Source organism: Pipistrellus hanaki (genome assembly GCF_964339955.1).
Source record: "Pipistrellus hanaki genome assembly, chromosome: 9".
Lineage (NCBI taxonomy): Eukaryota > Metazoa > Chordata > Mammalia > Chiroptera > Vespertilionidae > Pipistrellus > Pipistrellus hanaki.
The window spans coordinates 67,579,344-67,589,313 of record NC_140511.1 but is presented as its reverse complement, the minus strand read 5'-3'; the positions used below and the strand labels follow the sequence as shown (position 1 = coordinate 67,589,313).

The window sequence follows — 9,970 nt, the reverse complement described above, 5'->3', positions numbered from 1 at the left end:
CCTCCTCCTCCTCCTCCTCCTCCTCCTCCTCCTCCTCCTCCTCCTCCTCCGCGCCCCTCACGGGCCCCCCTCCATGGCCCGAGGGCACGAGCGCTTTCTCCGGGGCAAGGCGCGGGACCCGGGACCCGAACGGAGGGGCGCGGGGCCGGCGGCCGGGACCCGGAGCGCCGCAGCCCCGGGCGCTGGAGGAGAGCAGCAGCCGCCCGCCCGGAGTCCCGAGTCCCGAGCTCAGAGCAGCAGCAGCGGCAGCGGCGGCGGCTACGGCAGCGCCGATCGGAGCAGCGGGAGCTGCGGTCCCGGCTCCACCCCCCAAAGCCGCCCGCCCCTCGGCGGCAGCCCGCCCCCTGCTCTCCCCACCCCGCCAGCAGCGCGCCCTCCGCTCCCCGCGCGGTGCTGCCCGCTCCCGCCCCCCCAACCCGCGCTCGGCCCCAGCCACCGGCGCTTCGGGCACCCCCTCCGCAGGCCAGCTCCGGTGCTGGCCCCCACCCGCCCCGCGCGAGGGGAGCCACACCCACACCCCAGGTTTTGGAAGGCCGGCGGGCGAGGACGCAGACTGCGCCCCGGCACCTCTTCCCCGGCCCTCCCACCCACCCCGCACCGAGTGCCCACCCCCCAGTCCGGCCGGAGGAACTCCAGACCCCAGAACCAGAGCCAACCACCCTTTAGCGCCAACACCCCAACACACACCCCAACCCAGCCCCCGCCCTGTCACTTCCAGGTATGGGAAGGACTGGTTCCAGTTGCGCCTCTTGGGCAGGGTCAAGGGGGGGAGGGGGGAGGGGGGAGGAGGTGGTTTAGGGGTGTTAGAGTGGATTTGCTGGCATTCCAGGCCAGTTCCGCACCCCGACGCCCACCCCCTTCCTGAGGACCACCGCTGGCCCCCTGGGTGGGTGGGAACCGGGCGCCGCTGCTGTCCCTAGGAAGGGAGACCTAGCGGCACAGCCGGCAGGCTGAGCACCTCAGGCCTCTGTTCTCTGCATAAATATTGACTGAGCATCTCCCACAGGCCAGGCCTGCATGGGCACCAGGGGCTCGTGGGTGACAAGACAAACGGACCCCTGGCCTCCCAGAGTGCGGTGGAGGAGGAGCACTGGCAAAGGGGCAGAGACACCATATGGTCACTGGCCCCTGGGCTGGAGGGGACACAGTGAGTCCCAGGTCTGACTGCGGGGCTGGCCGCCTCAGCGGTGCTTCCTAATCTGGAAGATGGAGACGCTGGTCCTCACCTCTCAGGGTTACTGTACAGTACCAGGAGGAGAAATACACGTAAAGCACTCAGCACAGTGCCTGGCACATGATGAGTGCTTAATAATTTGTGGCCTTGTTTCTGCTGTGTGCTGGCTGGTGTTCAGGGAAGCCGGGAACCAGCGTTCACTTGCTCCCCCAGAGGAGACCGTGGCCTCTGGGTTCCTCTGGAGGACTCAGTCCTGGGGCCATCAAGTCTCTGCAGACACCCAGAACCACGTGGGACGAAGGCTCCTGCCTCCAGGATCCCACCAGACCAAATGGTCATTTATCCTGATGACAATTGCAAATTTGCACTTATAGCCGAAACTGGTTTGGCTCAGTGGATAGAGCGACCGCCTATGGACTGAAAGGTCGCAGGTTCGATTCCAGTCAAGGGCATGTACCTTGGTTTCGGGCACATCCTCAGTAGGGGGTGTGCAGGAGGCAGCTGATCAATGATTCTCTCTCATCGATGTTTCTAACTCTCTATCCCTCTCCCTTACTCTCTGTAAAAAATCAATAATATATATATATATATATATATATATATATATATATATATATATATATATATATATTTTTTTTTTTTTTTTAAATTTGCACTTATAAACTAGCACCACCACTACCCACCCGGCAGTGGATCCCCATCAAGCCAGAGTGTGAACCAGTGTTTTCCTGCCGTGGCAGCAGGAGCCTGGCCCCAGCCCTGCCCACCCTCCACCAACCGCAGACAGGGTAGAAGGGCCAGTCCTCACTCCTGCCTTCAAGGTGACCAGGTGTTTCCCCGCCTGTCCCCTGGGGAGTGCTCTGGGGTGCCTAACAGGAGGGCTGACCCTCCAGAAGCAAGGCCTCCATGTTTCAAAGTCCCATTTGTCCCTCCAACGGCCCGGAGCTGAGCCATCAGAACCTTCCCTTTTACCCAGAGCTAATTCCTGCCGGTCTCCAGCCTGACGAGAATAGGCAGGGTTTAGAGAGCACTTTCTCTATCTCGTGCTCTCAGATCCAGGGCCTCATTTTTCAAACTCGAGTGTATTTTGGGTGGAGGGGAAGAAATGTACATCTGGCTGACATGAAAAGATTGGTGTGGTTGTAATGTAAAGACAGAGTGGAATTTGGAAAAGTATTTTTAAGAAACATCTAAACTCTAAAAATAGACCAAAAGCCTCATCTTGGGAGCACGGGGATTCAGTTTCGTTTCCAGGAATCTCCCAGTTGACTAGCATAATTGTTTTTGGAGCACCTACTGTGTGCATTATACTGTGGCAAGTGTTAAGAGAGGAGGAGAATGCAGAAGCAGAGGTTTTTTGTTCAGGGAATTTTTATCCCACACAATGAAGCTTCAAAGAACAGTTGTTGAAAACATGATTGAGTCTAAAATACTAGTATGTAGCCTTCAAAGTCAGAGGAAGATGGAGCCTTGGAGAGTCATTCAGGGAAGGCTTCCTGGAGGAGGTGGTTAAACTGAGGCTGGAGGGATGGATAAGGTATAAAAAGGCGAAAGAGCAGCAGAGCCTGTGAGAGAGAGGGAACAGCAGTCCAATGGAGCCTACTTGTGGGATAATAGGAAGATTAATATTAACTGCTAATGTTTGAGATCTTATCCTATGCCAGGTACTGTGCTATTTGTATGGATTGTTTTTATAATTCTTAAAACAACCCCATGAAGTAGGGATTACTATTCCCATTTAACAGACCAGAAAACTGAGAGCCAAAGCGATTAGGCAACTTACCCAGGTTTGCAGAGCTGGTGAGCAATGGAGCCAGAAATTTTTGTTGTTGTTAATCCTCTCCCAAGGATATTTTTTCCATTGATTTTTAGAGAGAGGGTGGGAGGGAGAGAGGGGAAAGAGGAAGGGAAGGAAGGGAAGGAAGGAAGAGAGGAGAAACACTGACATGAGAGAGACACATCCATTGGTTGCCTCCCACACACATCCCAACCAGGGCCAGGGATCAAACCTGAAACCCAGGTATGTGCCCTTAACGGGGAATTGAAACCATAACACTTCAGTGCAAGGGCTGACACTCTAACCACTGAGCACACCGGCCAGGGCTGAAGCCAGGATTTGATGAACAGTCTGGCTCCACATGATAACCACTCCTCTAAGGCCATGTGTGGTAACCTGACTCTGGTGGGGTGCCTGCAGGAAGGAACAGGAGGCGGAGTGGGCTAGGGAAGACAATGGCAGGGGGTAAGGCCTTCAAAAGGAGGATTTTCCTGAAATAGAACCCCCAAACCCTCCTGGGAAATCTAAAATGAGGCATTCCCTCTTCTCCCCTCAAGCAGGCAGAACCCTAGGGTATTTGGAAATTGGTTAAGGGACTTGGGGGCTCAAGATTTTTAATATCTCTTGCCTGTCCATGCAGTGGTAGTCTGTGCCACCCACCTTGTTACTTCAGTCTGTTCCGGGAGATTGATGGTCCAGGCTTTGATTTACGATCTGCGTCTGGAATCCTCAATTTCCGCTGAATCACGGGGGACAATGACAAGGCAGCCATCGCACAGAGGATGGCTCCTTCTTCCCCAACTTCAGGCCTGAGAGTTTGCAGCACCCGCAGAGAAGGTTCCAATCGGAAAAGCCTGGGCAGCGGCAGCCAGGCCTACGGACCTGTCTTCTGGGGCCTCCGTTTCCTCGTAGATGATGTGAAAGGGGTGCTGCCGAGGAGCTGAACCAACTCCCTCCTTTCACAGATGAGGAAACCAAGCCCAGAGAGGTTAAGTGACTTGCCCACGGCCAACAGGAAATGCATTAAACCTTCTGCTGGGTCTCCAGCTATTTGAGACAAAGGACTCTTCTATACCTTTCATCTTTCAATTCTGCCGTGTTCTAGATGGATTCTTCACCTGGGTGAATCGAGGGCCTGAACTCCTCTGCGATTGAGATAAAACAAATACTTGAGGACCTTACCTTGGGCCAAATACTGAACTGGTTCCTCAGATATGTGTGATCCCATTTCCTTGTCATAAAATCCCCATGGGTCACTGGGCCCAGAAGTCACCAGGCCTGGCCAGCTCCTGATTCAAAAGACAATATTATTTTGGCCCAAACCCTAAAATCCCTGTCCTTGTCCTTTGCTACCCTGTCAGTTTCTCAGCCAAAGCCCCTTGAAACATCACCTCACTGCCCCGCTGACAAGGGTTTCCGAGAATCTACCAAAGGGACGTGGCGTTGCTCCCAGCCCAGCCTATCCGCTGCCGTCCCACTGGCCATCTGTCATGCTTACCTGTTCCTGTCCTAGAACTTGCCAAAGGCCACGAGGCTACTTGAGGGAATGCCCCACCAACTCCACCCCCCCGATCCCCACCATGCTTCCTTGATGATGGCCCTTGTGGAGAAGCTAGCATCCAGGCCCCGGGGTGACTCCTCATGCTCCCGTAGCCCCCATCCTCCCCAACACAGGGGCCCTATGAACCAAGGTCCCGAAGCTTAAGTGCTTGTGCCCCAAGCTCCCAAGACCTCTCTACAAAGAGCTTGTCTTGCTGGTGGCTGCAACAGCTAACCCCTCGCCTCCAGTGTAAGCCAAGGGGCCAGGGAGGAGGGGGTACCGTTCTCATCTTCCTCCTCGGACTTCTTGGAACCACCTCCAATAGGCATTCCCTCTCATGCTCTAATTACAGAATTAAATGCCCCAAGTAAATTAGAGGTTATGCCAACTAATCTTGGTGGATGGGAGGAAATGGAAACTGATTTCTTTCTGGTTAAGTGCTTAATTCACAGTACACTCGTTGCCCAGACCCTCCTGGGCACCCCGGAGCTCTGCACTCTCAGGCCTCCTAGGGGAAGATAGGAGTGGTCCTTGTTGGTCCTCAGCCCGTTGGCATTGTCCCTATCCCATCCTCCAGGCTCCCTCTTCTTTCTTCTGGCCTCACGTGATCCAGGCCCGATCTCGCCAAAGCGAGTCTCATTCAAGCCCCAAAGTTTCTGGGAGAAAGAAGAGGTCAGAGAGGCCAAGCGTCCACTTCCTTTTGAGGAAGAGCCTGCTCCAGCTGCCCTCTAGGGGAGAGGTCCAGCAGAGAGGTTGTCCTTCCCTAAGCCACTGTGCTGGCATTGCCACACTTGCCCCCTGGGGGCCCAGGCTAGGGAAAATCCAGGGGTGCTCCAGGGCCCACGCTTCCCGGTGCTTTCCAGAGCCTGCCTGCTGGGAAGTGGAGAGGTGGCCACGGGCCGGCCTTTGTTCATCTGGGGGAGACTTCTGCCTCAGGCTCCCCACCCAGGCCAGATCCTGAGACGGCCGGCCACAGAGCCACGAGGAGACGGACAGACTGACCAGAGGCTAACAAGGCTAAGATGGCCACAGACCCTCTTCTCCCTCAGCAGGCAGATCCCTCGAGTATTTGGAAATTGGCTAAGGGATTTGGGGGCTCAAGATTGCAGCTTTGTAATATCTCTTGCCTGTCCATGCAGGGGTAGTGTGTGCCACCCACCTTGATACGTCAATCTGTTCCGGGAGATTGATGGTCTTTAAGATCTGCATCTGGGATCCTCAATTTCCCCTGTCTCATGGGGGACAATGACAAGTTTTAATTCATTGCTTTATTTTGAAGAAAAGTGCTGCTGAAAGTTATCGTATACTTCGGGAAGCTTATGGTGAACATGCTCCATCTCAAGATACTTGTGAATGCTGGCTTAAATGCTCTAAAGGTGACTATTTTGGTGTGAAAGACAAAGAACGTCCAGGTCAACCAAAAAAGTTTGAAGACCAACAATTGCAAGCATTATTGGATAAAGATGCATGTCAAACTCAAAAACAACTTGCAGAAAGATTAAACATTGCTCGGCAAACAATTTTCAATCATTTAAAAGCAACGGGAGCAGAAAACGGTTTGGCTCAGTGGATAGAACATCGGCCTGCGGACTGAAAGGTTCCGGGTTTGATTCTGGTCAAGGGCATGTACCTTGGTTGTGGGCACATCCCCAGTAGGGAGTGTGCAAGAGGCAGCTGATCAATGTGTCTATCTCATCGATGTTTCTAACTCTCTATCACTCTCTCTTCCTCTCTGTAAAAACTCAATAAAAAAAAAATTTTTTTTTTTAAAGCAGCGGGAAAGATTTTAAAAGAAGGAAAATGGGTGCCACATCAACTGAACGAAAGACAAATGGAAAATCGAAAAGTCATCAGTAAAATATTGCTTCAATGGCCTAAAAGGAAGTCTTTTTTGCATTGAATTGTGACTGGAGATAATAAAGAGCATTATAAACTGAACAAAAAGATAGATACAGAGACAGTAAAGCAAAAAACAGACTGTCAAATTACAGTGGGAAGGTTAGGGAGATATGGGGGAGATAAGAGATCAACTGAAGGACTTGTATGCATGCATATAAGCATAACCAACGGACTCAAAACTCTGGGGAGTGAGGGCATGTATGGGAGTAGGGGGGCAATGATAAGATATGTACATATACACCTTAATAAAAAAAAATGGGGGAAAAAAGAATTGTGACTAGCAATGTAAAGTGCATTATTTTGAGACTCCCAAATGCACAAAATCATGGGTTGATAGAGGTCAACCATCAACATCGACTGCAAAGCCAAATCACTTCAGAGAGAAGACAATGCTTTGCGTTTAGTGGGATCAGGAAGGTGTGGTATATTATGAGCTTCTAAAACCAGGTGAAACTGTTAACACTATTTGCTAACAATAAATAATCAGTTTGAACCAGGCTATGATTGTAAAACTACCAGAATGTGCCGAAAGACACAGCAAAGTAATTTTGCTTCATGATGATGCACCCTCACACACTTGAAAACCAGTTAAAGACACGTTAAAAGATCTGCCTGGGAAGTATTAACCCACCCGCTGTATTCACCAGACCTTGCTCCTTCAGATTACCACTTGTTCCGATCGATGGCACACGCACTTTCTAAGCAGCACTTTCTAAGCAGCACTTCAAAACATACGAGGAAGTGAAAAAATTGAGTCTCTGAATGGTTTGCCTCAAAACAAGAAAAGTACTATTGGGAACGGTATCCACAAATTACCTAAAAGATGGGGAAATGTGAAGCTAGCAATGGACATTACTTTGAATAAAGCACTTTTGATGTTTCTCTTGAAATTATCGTGTTTTCTTTGATTACAAAATCTGCCATTATTAACTGGTTCACCTGGTAAAAATAGGGTCCAATGAAAAATTCACAAGCCCTGGGACTGGGGAGGTGGTGGGAGTTGGAGGTGGACGGAGCAGAATCATGGGCTGCAATTAAAACTCCCATCCCTGACCTCTGTGGGCTGTTTCCAAGGGAAGCTGACCCAGAGAAGGCTCCTGGCAGGGCTGGGCTCCCTCCTCTGTTCTTGCCCACAGAAGTCTCAGCCCTTGATCCGACAGTTCAGACAGGGTGCATGGGCCAGCTGAGAGCCTGGCAAGTGACAGGTAGAGGCTCAGGCTCTGTGGGACCGGTGCCCACGCTGGCAGCAACAGAGGAGGAACATTACCTGGGCCCAGGGAACATCTAATGGTAAGTCCTGAGACTACGGAAAGCCACCAGGGCTCAAGCCCAGACTCTAAGGACATGGACTTCAGAAGCAGCTGACAACCCCAGTCTGGTGTCTTAACTGAGGCACGGGGGAAATCAAGCTCTCAGGAAGTCTGGATCCTTGTCTCATAAACCCCTGCCTTAAGGTCCCCCCAACTCCCTCATTTGCCTCCAGGTCAGCCCCACTCTGTTCCACCTCCTGCCCTCATCCACCCTCATCCCACATCCTTCATAACCTCTTGCTCATGGGAGCTCACCTCATGTTGGCCCCCAAGGCAACTCCTTCCCCTGACCCTGACTGGAGCTGAAAGAGTAGGAATCCCTTCTGGCACATTCCCTGTTGGAAAATGGTGACAAGCAGAGCAAGAGTGGGCAGGCTCTGGAAGGCAAAAGGTCAGGAAACAGGTGGCGGTTCCTAGGACTCACCTCTGCGGAATCCTGGAGGAGCTCATGAAGCTACAGATTCACCTTTCAGGCCAGCACACAGAAGTCCTGGAATGGGAGGTCTGGCACAGGAGCAGCCATGAGGCCTCCTGGGTCAGTTCCTGAGTGTGAGCCACAAGGCCTGCTTCTAAGTGGATCCCTATGGGCTGGTCCTTCCCCAAACCCCACATTCATTCACCACAGGAGGGGAGAAGGGATAAGCAAGCATTCAATGTCCACTTCCCTTTTCTAACCTGGTCCTCATTCCACCTCTCACCCCAGCCCTTCGGCTCTGAGGTGCCAGCTTAAGAGTGCACCACGCACTCCCTGATACTTAGGAACCAGGAGGCCGTGTGGAGATTGCCAAGTGTGCCCTCAGCTCCCCCTGCCCAGCCCCAGGCCAAAGTGGGGCTCTTTCCTGCCTTCCTCTGGGGAAGGAGGGAAAGTGGGTGTCCTGCCAGGTATGGTCAACCCTTGGTCAGGAGCCCATGGGCACCTCCCACTGGACAGTCCAGCCCTGGTCAATGCCACACTGGCTGGCTCTGGGAACTCAGCCCAGGAACAATGGGGCCATTCATGTGCTTTGGACAATGATCCTCTTGGTCTATATCCATGGCTAGACGGTGAGAGTGAGAGAGAGAGAGTGTGTGTGTGTGTGTGTGTGTGTGTGTATGTGTGAGAGAGAGAGAAAGTATGAGAGAGAGAGAGAGAGAGAGAGAGAGAGAGAGAGAGAGAGAGAATGAAGAGTAATTGGAGAGCCAGGCAAAGGCAAGAGAAAGAGTACCAAGCAGGGATTTATAATAATTCTGATATCTATCCTTCATCAGACAATTACTATGTGCCAGGCACCGTACTAGGTAATAATAGCATTATCCTTACAAGCAAGCGAGTCAGTTCCAACATTATGCCCATTTTATTTATTTTTTAAATCAATTATTGGCTTTAATTGCATCTTTAAAATATCACAAATATTGGCTTTCATTGCATCTTTAAAATATCACAAATAAATCTTGCTGTAACTGGACAACTCAGATCTTATTCATCAGCCTGCTGGGCTGTTCCTTTTTCAGAAACGTAGATGCCATCCAAAAATGTTCTGATATCCTTGTTTTAATTGTTGTGGCTTGCTGAATCAAACCAGCTGAATTTGATACAAGTTCAATACAATACCATTTCCTTTAAGAATTAACTCATCTTTCTGTACTAGAGATACTGACCGAGCAACACCTGACCTCATCTGAACCCTGCGGATATATTGTCACCCAAGAAATTTCCGATTTCAACAAGAGAACCATTCTCCTGAATAACGGCGTTGACAGGGAAGTGAGTGTAAACAGACCTCATCTTGTAAGGGAAGCCCAGTTGTAGCACCTTGACTGTGATCTGTACATGACTGCAGAGCGTGCGAACGGTGGCCAGTTCCTTCTACCTCTCCACCATTAATGTGATTCAAGTCCCTCTGCAGGAGGCCTCTGGGGCCCTTCACAGTAACTAGACGTCCCTTCAGAGCAATGTCCGCATTTTCTGGAATATCAACAGTGTGATCGCTGAGAATGGTCCTCATCCTTGCAACTGATGCAGCGAAGAGATCATCCCCATTAAAAAAAAAAACACAAAACAAAAAAAACAAAAAAACTGATGTGGTGGTATAGAAGTCAGAATGATGGTAACTTCTTGACTTCTTGATGGGGAGACTGAACACAGAGGGTGCAAGGGAACTTTCCAGAGTGATGGAGAGTTCTCTATTTGGGTGGTGTTCATGTATGTATATACATAGGCAAACATTCATTGTGCTGTTCACTGAAGATACATGCATTTTGCTGCATATACATCATATTTCACACAAAAA

The 9,970-nt window shown here is 51.0% G+C and overlaps 1 pseudogene across 1 annotated transcript; it reads right to left on the bottom strand.

Moving 5' to 3' along the window:
• Positions 1-9,156: 9,156 nt before the first annotated feature.
• On the bottom strand, positions 9,157-9,685 carry LOC311627909 (large ribosomal subunit protein uL6-like; annotated as a pseudogene). Its single transcript has one exon. The product of its transcript is annotated as a large ribosomal subunit protein uL6-like (transcript).
• Between the last annotated feature and the right edge of the window lie 285 nt (positions 9,686-9,970).